Source organism: Macaca fascicularis, chromosome 6 (assembly GCF_037993035.2).
Source record: "Macaca fascicularis isolate 582-1 chromosome 6, T2T-MFA8v1.1".
Lineage (NCBI taxonomy): Eukaryota > Metazoa > Chordata > Mammalia > Primates > Cercopithecidae > Macaca > Macaca fascicularis.
This window is the reverse complement of record NC_088380.1, coordinates 32,368,647-32,385,449: the sequence shown is the minus strand read 5'-3', so window position 1 is coordinate 32,385,449 and position 16,803 is coordinate 32,368,647. Positions and strand designations below refer to the sequence as shown.

General features: G+C 46.1%; 1 protein-coding gene and 1 long non-coding RNA gene across 8 annotated transcripts in view; both read right to left on the bottom strand.

Moving 5' to 3' along the window:
• Positions 1–16,803, bottom strand: part of PDZD2 (PDZ domain containing 2) — a 480,351-nt gene that overhangs the window by 334,501 nt on the left and 129,047 nt on the right. The gene's annotated exons all lie outside the window — the stretch shown is intronic.
• Positions 11,008–15,884, bottom strand: LOC135971250 (uncharacterized). Its single transcript, XR_010587323.2, has 2 exons — positions 15,728–15,884; positions 11,008–11,270 (listed from the first exon to the last, which is right to left on the bottom strand). It is a non-coding gene; the product is annotated as an uncharacterized lncRNA (long non-coding RNA).

Here is a 16,803-nt window from a genome sequence, read left to right as displayed (position 1 = left end):
AAACCATGTGAAAATAACCAAAGACTTGTTCTCAACTTGAAATCTCAAGTCTTCTCGCCTGAGGAGGTGATTAAAAACTTGGCCTCCTTCCCCGACGCGGATGCGCTAGCCCCCTGCCTGGCAGGCCCAGGTGCTCTCCTGCCCAGTCCTGCCCTCATCCTTCCTTCCCGTGTTCTCCAAGGCTCTCTCCATGACACCTTCCACCCAAGTCCTTTCCCACGAGTCTCAAGACCAGAAGAAAAAAAAAGGAAAGACAGATGCGTGCCTGCTTCTGGTGTTCCTAAGTTCCACAAGATAAACACTGGTTAAACCAGTGAGGACTCACTCCTCAGGCAGGAATCATTCGTTCCTCCAGCAAGTATTTATCGAGTGCAATAAATCAAGCAACCTTTCTAAATAAAGTTTCAAGCAACTTTAAATAAAAGTCCTCAGCTTTGGGAACTTAAAATCTAAAGTGGTGGCCAGGTGTGGTGGCTCACACCTGTAATCCCAGCACTTTGGGGTGCTGAGGCGGGCAGATCACTTGAGGTCAGTAGTTCGAGAGCAGCCTGGCCTTGAAAATTACCTGGCTGTGGTGGCGGGCGCCTGTAATCCCAGCTACTCAGGAGGCTGAGGCAGGAGGGTCGCCTGAACCTGGGAGGCAGAGATTGTGGTGAGCCAAGATCGTGCCACTTCACTCCAGCCTGGGCGATAGAGCAAGACTCTATCTCAAAAAAAAAAAAAAAAAAAAAAAAAAAATCTAAAGTGGTCTTTCCAAGCCAGGCTGAACCTCAGAATCATCTGGGCTTCTTAAAGATAGGCCAGATCCAATCCTTAGAGATTCTGATTCCCAAAACCTGAGGGTGGTGGTGGCGAGCAGATACCTGCACTTGTAATGAGTGTTTTGGGTAACTGGTATAACAGGGCCCTGGAAACTATTGATCAATTAGAACAAGAGGTGCGGACTCCTGCATGACTGAGATTGGGACCACAGGAAGAAAGTCAATTTTAACATCCTAATGTCTCCGGAGACTCCTCATTTCCCGCCCGTGTAGGGTTGTAAGATTCAGCAAATAAGAATGTTTAGCTTCCAGTTAAAAATGAATTTCTGAAAACAACAAATAATGTTTTAATATAAGTATGCTCCAAATACTGTGGTATATCTTAATGTAGGCATGTCCCATGTAATAGTGGGACATATTTATACTAAAATATTACTCATTGTTTGTCTGAAATTCAAATTTAACTGAGTGTCTGGTATTTTATGTGGCAACCCTACTCCCACCCCATCCCAAAACGAAGCTCTCAGAGTCTGTGACCTGCGTGCCTGTCTGCCTTTGTGACATATGGAATTCCAGCCGGCACCTCTGCCCTGCCTCGACAGGCCTTTCACTTCTTCCTGGATGCAGATATCACCCACGGGCCAGGGCCCCCCACACTGTGCAGGCGGAGAGTGAATGAGTCAGCCCTGGGATCACAGTCCAGCCCCTGACTCTGAGGAACTTCTTTCTCTTCCTGCGTCTGGTCTCATATGCCCAAATCTGCTCCTCTCAGCCCAGCTGCCTTCCCTAAATGCCTCTATTTGCCCAAACCCTGTAAATACTAGTCCCCTCTGGCCAACTGACCTCCTGCAATAGGCACTGACAAAATGAGACGTCTATCTCACATTATACAACTGTGTCATAAGGATGAAAGATCAGGAACAGACAAAGAAGATCAGAAACAGAAAAATGTTTGAGGTAATCACAAGAAGTAATCCACTAGTGATTTTCAAACCATGATCCTAAGACTACATATAGCATTTCATAGGCTTTCAAACACAGCTGCGCTGATTCTATTAGTTTCATTTGCTTATGCTTCTGGGTAAGATTTTATTTGAATGAATTTAAGCAGCTAACACACTGAAGTATAGAGTTGGCGACCAATTCTAAGAGATGCTCACATTGGGCTGTGGAGAACACTGTGCACTGTCTACCCAGCACCTCCTCCCTTTTAACCCCCAACAGAAACCTGGGTTTTTGTTTGTTGTTGTTGTTATTGTTGTTTTTTGAGACGAAGTCTGGCTCTGTCACACAGGCTGGAGTGCAGTGGCACAATCTCAGCTCACTGCAACCTCTGCCTCCTGGGTTCAAGCGATTCTCCTGCCTCAGTCTCATGAGTAACTGGGATTATAGAAGTGCGCCATCACACCTGGCTAATTTTTTTGTATTTTTAGTAGAGATGGGGTTTTACCACGTTGGCCAGGCTGGCCTTGAACTCCTGACCTTAAGTGATCTGCCTGCCTCAGCCTCCCAAAGTGCTGGGATTACAGGCGTGAGCCACCTCGCCCAGCCTGAATCCTGTTTTTTGTGCAAGGATTCAACCATCCTCCTCCACACATGAGAGGCCTCGGCTTTAAAGAAGGGCCTAATTGATCAGTGGTGTAAGGACATCCTTCCCTTGCAGCAGTGGTTTCAGGAATGAGCAGGTGGCCCAACACTGGGCAATGAGACATGAGGTGACGGCTTCTGGAATCTTCTGGAGAACGTTGCCTTGCTCCTAAGACAAAGTGCTGAGATATGATAGTCTCTCTTCTTCCTCTGGATGTCATCAGCTCTCAGTGACATGCCTGGAACTGCTGCTGCTACCCTGCTCCAGCCTAAATGAAGCTGAATCCTGGGGATCACAGAGTGAGAGGGAAAATGAGATCGGGACCCTGAGGACGCTATGGAACCACTGAATATCCTTCCCACTGAAGCCGGTTTGGGGTGGGTTTTTGTAACCAGCCTCTCGAAAACATCCTGTTATATGTGTGCTTCTGTGCTTGGAGCTGCATATTAAAAGGAAATGTCTAAGACAGAAATGCAAATTTAAACTTCTGAGATTCGCAGCAATAAAAGTGGATCTACCTGTCTTTATTTCTATCCCAGAGGGCAGAAATGTGCTCATCTTTATTTCTCTATAGACACTGGTTTTTGCTTTACTTTGACTTTGAATAAAAATAGCTCTACTATAATGTTTGTTGATGAAACATCAAAAATAAACTTACTCCTCCTTCTGGCAAAACCTCCATATTTAAACAGTCTCAACCACAAGAAAAAGCACAAGGTGTTTGAACTGCCTTGTGAACTTTTCTTTGGAACACAGGCAAAGGCAGAGGCTGACGCCCTCCCCCCCCCGGCATCCTTAAGGCGCAGAATCCCACAGCCCATGAAGAGATTCCTGTGCCGACTCCCCCCACACCCACCTCACTCTCACATGCTTGGCTTTTCCTGCCACGTTCCCCTCCAGTGACTATTGAGCTGGTCCCCAGGCTCCAAGGGCAGAACTCCCACTCTGCAAACTTTCTACCAATGCTGCTTCTCCCATTTCATGTAGTTCCATAGACCTGTAAATCAACTCTTCAGAAGAGGGCTGGAGGCTTGACTCTGGACTATTGACTCTGGAAAAGTGAGCTTGCTTCTCAGGGCTTCTAAGAGGTTCAGTAAAGCCACTGGAAACTGGCGACATCTTCCACCCTCCAGCAAAGACATAACTAAAGTAGTGAATGGCTCCACGCCAGGAGTGTTTATTCCAGAACATCAAGACAGAAACACAGCCAAAGTGGGCAAGAAAATATAATACAGATTCATCGTGGACACTAATTAAAACTAACACGTGACGCTGCCAAGGAGATGAGAACAGGCATATCAAATTGAGGCCAATGCATTCCCTAAATATTTACTGAGTGCCCACCACCCTGTGCCAGGCATTACCACAAATTGCTAAAAATACAAACTGAACAAGTTCTGTTTTTGGCTTCAAGAGATTCCCAGTTTTCCTAGGGACAGCTACATAAATAACATTAAAGGATGGCAGAATTCACAGGTGGAACTGGGGGTGATAGGAGTCATTTACACAAGCCCAGTCCTATGGAATCCTGAGGGTAAACATGCAGGTGGTATGTTGATGCAACAGGCAAGGAGGGCTGGCGTGGAGGGTGTGTGCAGTGGTGGGGCTAGGAGTTAGTGTAAGGTGTAGTTTGGGGCAGAGTGCACGTGGATTTTGACCTTTGTCACACAGGTAATCGGTTTTGGTTGTTAGTGGTTTAATTTTTTTTAAGCAAGAGAGAGATATAACCAGATTTGTGACTTCATTTTAGAAAAGTATGTATATGAGAAAACGTTTGCCATAATATGTGAGGAGAAAGTGGGTTACAAAGTAGTTTTGATTGTTTTCATTTTTAAAAATGAAATTGATATGCAATGTCTTTGAAAGATATTCACTAAAATGACTGTTTTCATCTCAGGAAAGGAGGTCTATGAGTGGTTTTTCACCTTTAAATATCTAGATCTTCTAAATGCTTATGAACATATATTACTTTACTGATTTAAAAGCACAATGTAGCTAGGTGCGGTGGCTCACACCTATAATCCTAGCACTTTGGGAGGCCAAGGCAGGCAGATCTCCTGAGGCCAGGGGTTCAAGACCAGCCTGGCCAACATGGTGAAACCCTGTCTCTACCAAAAATACAAACAAACAAAAAATTAACCAGGCAGGGTGGCACGCACCTGCAGTCCCAGCTACTGGGGAGGCTGAAGCAAGATAATAGCTTGAACCTAGAAGGTGGAGGTTGCAGTGGGCTGAGACTGCACTACTGTACTCCAGCCTGGGCGAGACTCCGTCTCAAAAATAAAATAAATAAAATAAAATAAAATATAAAAAATAAGGCCAGGCACGGTGGTCCATGCCTGTAATCTCAGCATTTTGGCAGGACGAAGCAGGTAGATCACGAGATCAGGAGTTCGAAACCAGCCTGGCCAACATAGTGAAACCCTGTCTCTACTAAAAATAAATAAATAAATAAAATAAAAACACAATGTGTGGGGAGTGGGGTAGGGACACAATGGGATGTCTGTGCACTGAGTGAGACCACACGGCAGGGAGGCAGTTGGAGGACTGTTCCTCATAGCTCAGATGGGAACCAGTGACTGCCTGGATAGGGGAGTGGCAATGGGATGCTGGGGGAAGGGGCTGGCATCTTGGACAATTTCAGAGGCACAGTTGACTAGTCTTGGTGACCATTTGGAATGAGGTTAGTGGGGAAGGGGATAGAGAAGAGGAGGAGTCCACGATGACCTAGGGGACTGGAGAGACCTAGGGGCTCCGCCAATAAAGGCCCCTCATTCACATGGGCCTTGTCCTTGGCCTCTTACACTCCAGGAATCTGAGTTGGGCCCTCTTGTCAGGGCTCCAAACCAGACTTCTTGCCTTCCTCTGTTCCATTGGCTAGCTCCAGACCCAGTGGGAATGGCCAAGGCTTTCCTTCTTACTGTGACAGTGGACTGCCCTCTCCCATGTCCACCTAACACATGCTGGCCACACTCATGAAGCCTTAGTCCAAAACTCCCCATCTAAATCCACAGGGCCTGGGAGAGCCAGGTTTGTTACCAGAAGCTCACAAAGCTCAGCCTCTTTTAAAGTAATTAAAAGCCCAGTGTGGGAGACCTTGGCACCAAGTTTTTCCACCTACTAGGCTCTTGGCAGAGATCTAACAGTCCACCAGTGTTGGAAGGCCAATGTGTTACTCTGGAGCCAAGTGGGAGATGACCACACACACACACACACACACACACACAGCCGCTCTGTGAGTGCAGCTCTCCACTCCCTCTTCCCCTTCCAATTTCCCAGAGCTCCCATTCAACAAGGAAAACATGGATCTGATTATGAGGTTTGACTTGGGCCAAACAGTTGCAGCCCTACTCTCATCAGACAGAATGGAGCAGGGGCCAATTTCCATCAGAAAAGCCAAGTGTAATGAGTGACAAGCATAGAACTGAGCTGGCTGGGCCAAGGAGAAGGAGCTGCAAAGGAGAAAATTGTCTCTATTACGTCAAATCCGTCCACAGATAATGAACTGCCAAGCCGCCACATGCTTTCACAGCATCACATTAATCTTTTTTTTTTTTTTTTTTTTAAATTACGTCTGTATTCCAGCCACCTAATAAAAAAGTGTGGGTCTACTCCCCACTCAGACAAGGATCTATGGAACATGAGAAACAGGCAAATTCTAACTTTAGGACAGTATTTACAATCGGCTCCAGATTCCCAAAGGAAAACAATTTTGACTCAAAAAAGTAATTTGAGAAAGACAACTTTCGAAAAGTTTAGGCCTAAAGACGTTTGTACTATAGCGTGAGGAAGAAAGGCTAATTAGAAAACAAAATGTAGTTGGCAGCATGCTGGAGTTGGCTCTTGCTGTTTCCCAAGAGCTGATTGTTAAAATTTCAGGAAGTTTGCAAGCTGGTTGACATCATGTTGATACTTTGAAACCAGCCATGGTGGGAGTGTTTACACCATGGAAATTGGCAAATGCTACAAATCAGGATGGCCCCTCCCTGTCAGCCATTTGTTAAACATTTAACAGCACACTAAGGAGTATGATCCCTTTCCATTTTTAAAGTTCTATTTATATACACATTGGTGTATGTGTAAAAAGTCAAGAAGTAAAATAGCTAAAACATTAAAACACTAACTGTTTTCATTCTGGGTGGTGAGACTAACAAGTAGTTTTTTGTTTTTGTTTTTTTTGCTTTTTTTTTTTTTTTAGATGGAGTTTTGCGTTTGTTGCATAGGCTGGAGTGCAATGGTGGTGTGATCTCTGCTCACTGCAACCTCCGCCTCCCAGGTTCAAGCAATTCTCCTACCTCAGCCTCCCAAGTAGCTGGAGTTACAGGTGTGTGCTACCACGCCCAGCTAAATTTTTTGTATTTTTAGTGAAGATGGGGTTTCACCGTGTTGGTCAGGCTGGTCTCGAACTCCTGACCTCACATGATCCGCCTGCCTCAGTCTTCCAAAGTGCTGTGATTACAGGTGTGAGCAACTGCACCCGGCCACTAACAAGTAGTTTTCATCTTCTTTGACTTGTTTTCTTTTTTCTACAGTGAACCTCTATTCTCTGCACAATAATCAACTTTTTGGCAAAGGGGGTAGTTTCTTTCCCTTCTGAGCTCTGATTCACACTTTTCCTCTTCTTTCATATACTCCTGCCCTGGCCTCCCAGGTTTTCACCCTCTGTGTAGGGTGGTGGTGAAATCTGAACTACCCACCTATCCCCAGGTGAAGTGGAACTCCAGGAAATAAGAACAGGTGAGCAGATGCCAGGCTCCAGGAAGACACAGCCCCAGCTCAGCCCACACCAGGCTTAGGGCTGGGGTGAGCTGGCTTCTGGACCTCTGTTCTGGGCATAAAGCTGTTATTGGTGATTTAACAAAGGAGGGGTGAACAGCTGGGGAGAACAGGAGTCTCTGCCCAGGTCACCCTGGGACTCTGTGGCTGAAACACCATCCCTCTAAGATGTTAACATCAGCTTTCACCAGCTGCATGCTAGCTATTCCTGATGTCTGTAGAGCGGGTAGATCACTCTCAACACTCTTACATCTATGATCTCATTGTATCCTTGCCATAGTTGGGTGCTTTCCCAGTTTAACAAGTATATAAACAAAGGCCCAGAAAGCCCAAGTGACTTGTCCAAAGTCATACAGCCAGGAGCTGAGCTGGGACAATAATCCAGGTATGAATACTGAATTTCAGGGTTTTTTTTTTTTTTTCCACTAGACTATCTCTCTCTCTCTCTCTCTTTTTCTAGGTAGATAAATCGATATATCTATATAAATATTTTTTGAGACAGTCTTGCTCTGTCACCTAGACTGCAGTGCTGTGCCGTGGCCTTGGTTCACTGCTACCTCTGCCTTCTGGGTTCAAGCGATTCTCCTGCCTCAGCCTCCCAAGTAGCTGGGACTACAGACATGTACCACCATGCTTGACTAATTTTTTTTTTTGTATTTTTAGTAGCGACAGGGTTTTGCTATGTTGGCCAGGCTGCTCTCGGGCTCCTGACCTCAAGTGATCCACCAGCCTTGGCCTCTCAAAGGGCTGGGATTACAGGCATAAGCCACCGTGTCTGCCTTTCACTAGACTATACTGAATATATCATAAGACCCAAAATTTCTTGCTGAATAGTTAGAATGAAACTTGAGCTCCCATTGTCTCATGATTAAATAAGTCTAGGAGCTTTTCTGAGTAAAGGAAAGGGGCTACTAGCTCCAATCTGACTTGGTTTTGGAACCAGTTTATGGTCTCTGCAGGAAAGTAAGTAAAATTCCATCGTGTTTTTTCCTACTTCCTACATGCTCCCTGTACCAGCAACTTTTGACTGTCGGGTGAATGTTGGTGTTACGGACATGTTGCTTCTCAATGGCTTTCACTTCCTAATCCCATAGAACTGCGTGCTGCCTCCAAAGTCCCCTGTCTCACATGAACATGAGAAAGCTGGGACAAGAGGGGCTTCCTGACACTCCATGGAACCTTCTGAAGCACACAGTGAACAACACTTGTGTCCATACAATAGTCCAGCTTCAATCAATGGTCTCCTTGCTCCAGTTACTCAGTTGGCCTGCAGAAACTTCTGGTTGGTCTGTGATTGATGGAGAGGCCTGCTTCTGTGCAGGTGTAATTCTTCTAAAAACAGGAGGTGCCCTCCAGGAAAAAATGTCTAGGAAACCATGAAAAAAAAAGAGGCAGCACTGATTCCAAAGTCTTGTTGACCAAACTTTTAAGATAGAAATTTAAAGTTTATCCAATCTTGCATATTCTAATGTGCCTGGAAGGTCAAGGAATCACCTAGATCCGTAAGACAGGGGCCAAGTGGCTGGGGCTAAGGTACCAGTTAGAAACAAATGCTTGTTCCTTGGTGCCAAAAAGAAGAACTAGCGCTCAGTCAAATAATTTTCTCAGCGAGGCGATTTTACTTCTATAGAAGGGTGCAACTCGCGGATGGGGCAATGGCAAGAGCACACCTGAACAAGGGAGGCGAAGGAATTCTTATTCCTGATGCAGGTAGCCCCTACTGTTGTGTCGTCCTCCTATTGGCTAGGGTTGAACCACACAGTCTAAGGTCATTCCAATTGACTATTTTAAAGAGAGCAAGGGTATGAGCTAGAGTGGCGGGGTGAGCAGTTTGGCAGGAAAGACGGTTATAGAACAGGTAACTAAAGGTGACTTAGGTCAGAGCAAGTGACCAGGATGAGTTAGGACAGAGCAGGTGACCTGGGGAACAGATGTGAACTACTGATTAAAACTGGTGGCAAAGGTTGTTTGCTGAAACTACGAGGAAGTTAAACTTTAAAATGGAGGACAAAGAACTGAACATTCTGACATACTGATTCTTTGAAGAGAAATTTAGAACTCACTATATCCATCATGCCCAATCCTGTTCCTCCCACCCCCACGCCAACCAGATGGGGCATCGCCACCTCCATTGATTTACACATTGGGATTCTGTATCAAAATCTTAGTTTAACAAAGGGTTCCAGGGCCTAAAAAGTAGTACATTTGAAAATCGCTCATCTAATCTAATTATCTCATTTAATAGGTTAAAGAAATTGAGGCCTAAGAAGGGAATAGTCACCCAGGCAGTGAGTGAAGGAGCCAGACCTGCCCACTACACCCAGTCACTCCTGCATCACCCGTCCTTTAACTTGCCAGGCAGTCGACCTTGGCCTCATGCAATCTTCCTGTCTTTCTGGTCTACCACACTGTTCTTGTTCTTGCTGATGAGGAAGTGATTGTTTTCAGTTTGGGTCTGGGCTCCGGTACCTACACCGGCCTCCTTTTTGACTTAGACCTCCTGTTCCTGGACCCTGGCCAATCCAACAGCAGACCTGCCAGACCTCATCTTAACTCCATCTCCTCTGTCTCCCCTAACCACACAAATCTACACAATACACACACAATGCAAATCTACATAGATTTTGGTGGCCTTGAGAACTTCCAAAACACCCCCATCAGCCCAGGATGTAATAGACTTTAATAAACCCAGTGCCCCATGCATGCATAGTAGGCACTGACTCAGTGTTATTAATGGTGCTGATGATAAGCTTAGGGATGACAGGTAGCTATGCAAAAGATAAATACCAAAATATACTGCAACATCCACACAGACTGAGATCTCCCCTAGCTCTGAATAGTTACATGAATATTAAAAGAGTCACAGACAGTCCCTGTATCACTGTCGATTTCCTGTTTTGTAAAATACAAAGTAGCAGAATTGTATCTGTTGTCACAGAGGTTCCCAATTTATAAACAGCAAATACATTAGACTCCCAGGGCAGTTTCATTAAATCATGCTTATTTGCACATCCAAAGGATTTTCCCTTCGTAAATTGCATCACACAGTGTTTCCATAAACAGCAAGCTTCCCTAATGATTGGACCATACATGCTTCTTTAGCAAAAAAAAACACACACATTTTCAAGACCACAACTCCTGCAAAACCTGAGGGGCACTTAAATGAAAAATAGAAGGGGAAAAAAAAAGTGAAAAGACAGAAGATAAGACCTAGAGTTGAGGCCGTTCATGGCATCCTGATGTTTTTTTCTAAATTTGAGGCTCTAAGTGAGCTGGAGCCACAGCAGAGAAAGTGCCCCGGTTTGGTGCTTTGCACATAAAGCATCCCTCTGAACCTAAGTGTGTGGAGCTCTCCCAGCCGCTGGGTTCCATTTATATCAGGCTATTCTGGGGTGGCCACAGCTTGCTAGTAGCATCTCCTTCCAGGAATCTAGCCTGGACCAAGAAATCTCACAACCCTAAAGGCCAATGGAAGTAGAACATATTCTGGGTGCCTGGAGTATTATAGTTCTGTTAATAATTCCTGACCCCACTGACAGCCAATGGCAGCCAGTGAACTGGAAACTGGGGGTGACTCAGGGTCACCTCAGATGGCAGCTACTCAGGATGAATTCTGCAAACCCAGACAAGCCCTCCAAATGCTCTCTTCCAATCCAAAAGCCTGCCATTCAGCTGCAAATGAAATTCTCTCTGAAGCACATACGGGGAATCCTATTCAATTGGTTCCATCGGTTCCCGTTGTCTGGCAGTATCTCTGGGCCCAGCTCTGGGAGATTTTCTTTAAACCTGTGGGAGACCTGAGCGTGCGAGGATGGTGTCAGAACTCAAGCCTCCGACACCATCGGTTTGGCTTAAGAAGCTGTGATAGAACTAAATTATCTGACATTTTCTTTTTCATCCTCTTTTATTTTTCCTCCACAAACAGAACAAGCTCCAAATGTGACCTACTTTCCCTTTCTTTGTGATTATGCAGAACTCATAACGCTTTTTCTTCAGCCTGACTAATATTTCCAGTGACATGCTTTTCATCCTTCGGAAAAGAAGAGTCTGCCTCAGGCTGTCCGAGAATCTAACTCTTGGTGAGACGATCTACGAGGACAGATGAGTTACAAAGACTTCACTTGAGGACTCCTAAGACACTTGACCTAGTACAAGAAAAACAAAACAAAACAAAACAATAACAAAATCCAGATTCTGCCTCTTGAAAGTATTTAGCATTTAGTCTGAAACTTTTCATCAACAAGAACACCATCAAGATGGTGCTGATGAGCTAAGTGACTCTGAAGTTCCTCACCACAGCCCAAGTCCTGTAACTCCAGACTCTGTGGCCTTGGCCTGGAATCCTGCCACCCTCCAAAAGCCACTCAGGCACTTCCAAATTCTGCATTTTGCATTAAAAATTAATTGACTTCTTCCAACTCTTCAGTGACTCAGAACACAACAGCGTTTCAAAGTATCAGGAGAAATGATTTAAAAATAAAAGCCAAGCAGCTAGCTTAGGAGGAAACCTGCCTCTATTACTCAAAATTAAGCTGGTATTGACTTTCCTCCACTATTTTTACCTTGGAGGCTGTGCATTTTTTAAACGTCTGATCTGCTGTCCTTTTCCCGACATTGAAATTCCAAATTACAATTCGTAATCGGGAAACATTTCGTGGGTGACTTTGGAAATGTCCCTGCTGGCCAGAAATTCTGGCACTAGGATTTTGAGCCAAAGCTTCTCTTTTATCCTCAGTGAGGTGAAACAGGTCCTGCTAAATGTTTTCTTTTTTTTCTTTTCTTTTTTTTTTTGGAGACGGAGTCTCGCTCTGTGGCCCAGACTGGAGTGCAGTGGCCGGATCTCAGCTCACTGCAAGCTCCGCCTCCCGGGTTTACGCCATTCTCCTGCCTCAGCCTCCTGAGTAGCTGGGACTACAGGCGCCCGCCACCGCGCCCGGCTAGTTTTTTGTATCTTTTTAGTAGAGACGGGGTTTCACTGTGTTAGCCAGGATGGTCTTGATCTCCTGACCTCGTGATCCGCCCGTCTTGGCCACCCAAAGTGCTGGGATTACAGGCTTGAGCCACCGCACCCGGCCCTGCTAAATGTTTACCAAATTGTTCAAAACAAGACCAGACTTGCAGCCTTGGGATCTAACTGCATTTGCTTCGATCCAGGTTTGTTCAGCTTCAGGCCACCTTCGGGCTGTCTGGTCAGTACGACCTACACATAAGCCGCACGGCTTGAGGGGTCTGGACAAATCACTGTGTCCCAATGGGGCGCTCTGGCTGCATCTGCCCTCAGCACTGCAGGGATGTGGATCTCCAGCGTCCTGAGCATCCTCTCCCCTGCTAACCGAATTCCATCCCCACTGCTGTTAAGTAGTTCAGTTCATTCACTCATTCATTCTGGAAGAATTTACTGACACCTTGGGGCAGCACAGGCAACATGACAGTGATGGAAACAGACATTGTCCCCACCTTCAGGGAATTTGTGAGGCTGGTGAGAAAGACAAGGATTCCCAGTATTACCATAGAGAAGCTGGAGCACTATTGGTTCTTAGCCTCTGCCTCTCCCTCTTCCTACCTATGATCCCCTTAGCCCTCCACTGCTGTCCCTGCTCCAGTGCCACCAGAAATCTCTGGTGCAATCATGACATGAGGCAGGGATGACTGAAGAGCTGCTCAGTGTCATACCCTTCGACTAGGCATCAGTTCCCCTCATCACTGCTTAAGTCCTGATCTTGTGTCTCAGTGTTTTTTTTTTTTTTTTTTTTTGAGACAGAGTCTTGCTCTGTTGCCCAGGCTGGAGTGCAGTGGCACAATCTCGGCTCACTGCAACCTCCGCCTCTTGGATTCAAGCAATTCTCTTGCCTCAGCCTCCCAAGTAGCTGGGACTACAGGCACATGCCACCATGCCCAGCTAATTTTTTTGTGTTTTTAGTAGAGATGGGGTTTCACTATGTTCGCCAGGCTGGTCTCAAACTCCTGACCTTGTGATCTGCCCACCTTAGGCTCCCAAAGTGCTAGGATTACAGACATGAGCCACTGAGCCTGGCCTTGTGTCTCAGTTCTAATTCCCGAAGCCTCATCTATCTCTAGTTCCCATCGCAGCATCCAGAGTATCGCCCTGTCCTTTGGGCTGACGGCTGGAGTGTGTTGTCAACTGCCTGCTTGCCTGCCTTTCATGGAGTTCCCAGCCTTTGGAGACTTTGGTGCCAACTGTTTGCCTGAACCACAGTATGCTGTTGCTACACCCCTTTGACATGAGACTTTGCCTATCCCACCTCATTGGAGAGACCTAACTCCAGGTCCTCGTTCTGTGCAGTTGGAGCCTCTCATCCTCTTGCCATTGGCTGGGCCAAACCTCTAGATGTGGTGACAATCCTGGAAGGAAGAGCTGACCTCACAGGTGGAAAGCCTGGCTAGTGAAAAAGACACTGTTCCAAAGGAATGATCTGGTTGTTCCCAATTTATCACTTTGCTTTCAAGTATGTTACCAAAAAATATTTGGCAAGGAATAGGCCAATTCAAAATTGGACAAAGTGAATATGACTAAATAGCATTTGGCGGAAGAGGCCTGAATAAATCCTTTCAAGAAGTATGGATCAAGGAGAGACTAGGGACAGGCCAGGACAGACAGGCCATCTTGTTCTCAAAGGAGGCCATGCATGGAAACTGAGGGGCCTGGGCAATTGCTTCAAGTCTCCAGGCCCCAGTGTCCTCATCAGTATTGCAGAGGAGATCGCCATCTGAAAACTTCAAATAGTCTCCATCTTACTTTAAGCTGACGGACTAATCTTTTATAAAATGTGGTCAAAAATGGTCAATTACTTCAAAAAATCATCATGTAAAGGAGAAATGACTACAAGGCATGAGTCACCTGATTTGAAACATCAACAGAAAAATGAAGGTCTTGGAAATGAGGTACAGGTATACAGTCGCAAAATATGTGACACCGAAAAACAGTTCCAAGAGCTGCCTTCCTGAAAAGGGTGACCATCGGCAGACACATCTGAGAACTGCCATCAACTGCCGTCTATCACATGGTCTTCTTCAAGTCATCATTCCTGTTGAAGTCTCCGAGAAGTCCCTTACGGTTAAAAGCTGTTTAAGGGGCTGAGTGTGGTGGCTTACGCCTGTAATCCCAGCACTTTGGGAGGCCGAGGTGGGTGGATCACTTGAGGTCAGGAGTTGGAGACCAGGTTGGCCAACAGGGTGAAACCCCGTCTCTATGAAAAATACAAAAATTAGCTGGGCATGGTGGCAGGCACCTGTAATCCCAGCTACTCGGGAGGCTACGGCAGGAGAATCACTTGAACCTGGGAGGCAGAGGTTGCGGTGAGCCAAGGTCTCACCACTGCACTCCAGCCTCCACTGAGACAGAGTGAGGCTCTGTCTCAAAAAGAAAAAAAAAAAAGGCTGGGCGCAGTGGCTCACACCTGTAATCCCAGCACTTTGGGAGGCCAAGGTGGGCGCATCACCTGAGGTCAGGAGTTGGAGACAAGCCTGCCTAACATGATGAAACCCAGTCTCTACTAAAAATACAAAAATTAACTGGGTGTGGTCGTGGGTGCCTTTAATTGCAGCTACTCAGGAGGCTGAGGCAGGAGAATCGCTTGAACCCAGGAGGCAGAGGTTGCAGTGAGCTGAGATGTACCATATTGCACTCCAGCCTGGGAGACAAGAGCGAAACTCTGTCTCAAAAAAAAAAAAGCTGTTTAACGTTTAAAAAAGAACTTACGAACCTTATGTAGGTTGGGTGCTATGGCTCACACCTGTAATCCCAGCACTTTGGGAGGCCAAGGCGGGCGGATCACTTAAGCCCAAGAGTTGGAGGCCAGCCTAGGCAACATGATGAAACCCCGTCTCTACTAAAAATTCAAACAAATTATCCAGGGATGGTGGCATACACCTGTAGTCCCACCTACTCGGGGATGATGAGGCTGAGGTGGGAGGATCACCTGAGGCTGTAGAGGTTTAGGCTGTAGCGAGCCATAATCGTACCACTGCACTCTAGCCTGGGCGACAGAGTGAGACCGCATCTCAAAAAATAAAATAAAATGAATACAATAATAAAAAAGAAACTTATTTGACCATGGACTTCTTTTTTCATATTAGCATCTCTCAAATACGGACATCTGAGTTTCACATTGTGGAAAACAATACTATAAAGGGAATATTTTTGTTTGTTTTTTCCAGACAAAAAGCAGTGCCCAGCAAAAACCAAGCAGGCAGATCTTTTTTTTTTTTTTTAAACAGGGTCTCACTCTGTTGCCTAGGCTGGAGTGCAATGCCCTGATCACTGCTCACTGCAGCCTCAGCCTCCTGGGCTCAGGTAATTCTTCCACCCCACCCCCCTGAGTAGCTAGGATTACAGGCGTGCACCACCATGTTCAGCTAATTTTTGTATTTCTTTTGTAGAGATAGGGTTTTGCCACATTGCCCAGGCTGGTCTTGAACTCTTGGGTTCAAGCGATCCACCTGCCTCAGTCTCCCAAAGTGCTAGGATTACAGGCATGAGCCACCACACCTGGTCTCAGAATCTTAATTTACCATTTTTAAAGCAACAGCTCACGACTAGCCACATATTCCAAGATACATCTACCTTGGTCTTCTTTCTTACCCATTGACTCTTGGGGCCCTGGAAAGGTCCCGTCCAGCTAGACAAGTGGTGAACACTTTTCATCAGGCCCCAGGACACACAGCATGTTGTCAGCAAACCGACCAACACAGAACTAAATCACAGTGATGTCTTCCGGCCTCAGGGATGCGTCTCTGCTAGTTTGGAGATGGCCTGGGGACAACTAATTGCTTTTCAGCTCAGGCTACACAGCTTTCTCACTTCCATTATTCCCCGGAGCCGTATTTTCCCGAGCTGCATTTTTCAGAGAATAGAGCTGGAGGAAGACAGAGAGAGAGAGAACAGGGGTAGGCACGAAATTGATTTTTATCTTCATTAGAAGTTAGATTTCCATCTGCAAAATCCTTCACTTAAAACAATAAGCAGTCCTTTCCCAATTGTAGCTTTTGGGCTTCAAGTTGAAGGCTGAGGCTGCAAACTAGAGGGAAGTGTGGCCACTGATGTTCTGGGAGGGAGGAAGAGCGTCCTCCATCGAGGAGTATGTGTAGTTTCCTCTCCAGAGCTCTGATAATGTGGTTACAATCAGCAGTGGTGTTGAAGGAATGCCAGTGGTCCTCTGATGTGGCAGTGGATGAGGTCTCGGTTATAACTAGAGAGGGGGCTCCAGGAGAGAGTGCCATCAGCAATGGGCCGAGAACCCCAGTTCAGTCTCTGTACTTTTCCTTTGGGTAATTCTTTTTTTTTCTTGAGACGGAGTCTTGCTTTGTTGTCCAGGCTGGAGTGCAGTAGCGCGATCTCGGCTCACTGCCAACACTGCCTCCCAGGTTCGAGCGATTCTTGTGCCTTAGCCTCTGGAGTAGCTGGGATTACAAGCATGCACCACCATGCCCAGCTAGTTTTTGTAGTTTTAGTAGAGACAGGATTTCTCTGTGTTGGCCAGTCTGGTCTCGAACTCCTGACCTCAAATGATCTGCCTGCCTCGGCCTCCCAAAGTGCTGGGATTACAGGCGTGAACCACTGTGCCCGGCCTCTTTGGGCAATTCTGAAGCAATGTTAACAACCTTGCCAAGGCGATTCAGGAAAACTGGGCATTGCGGCATTTGCCAAAGGAACATATG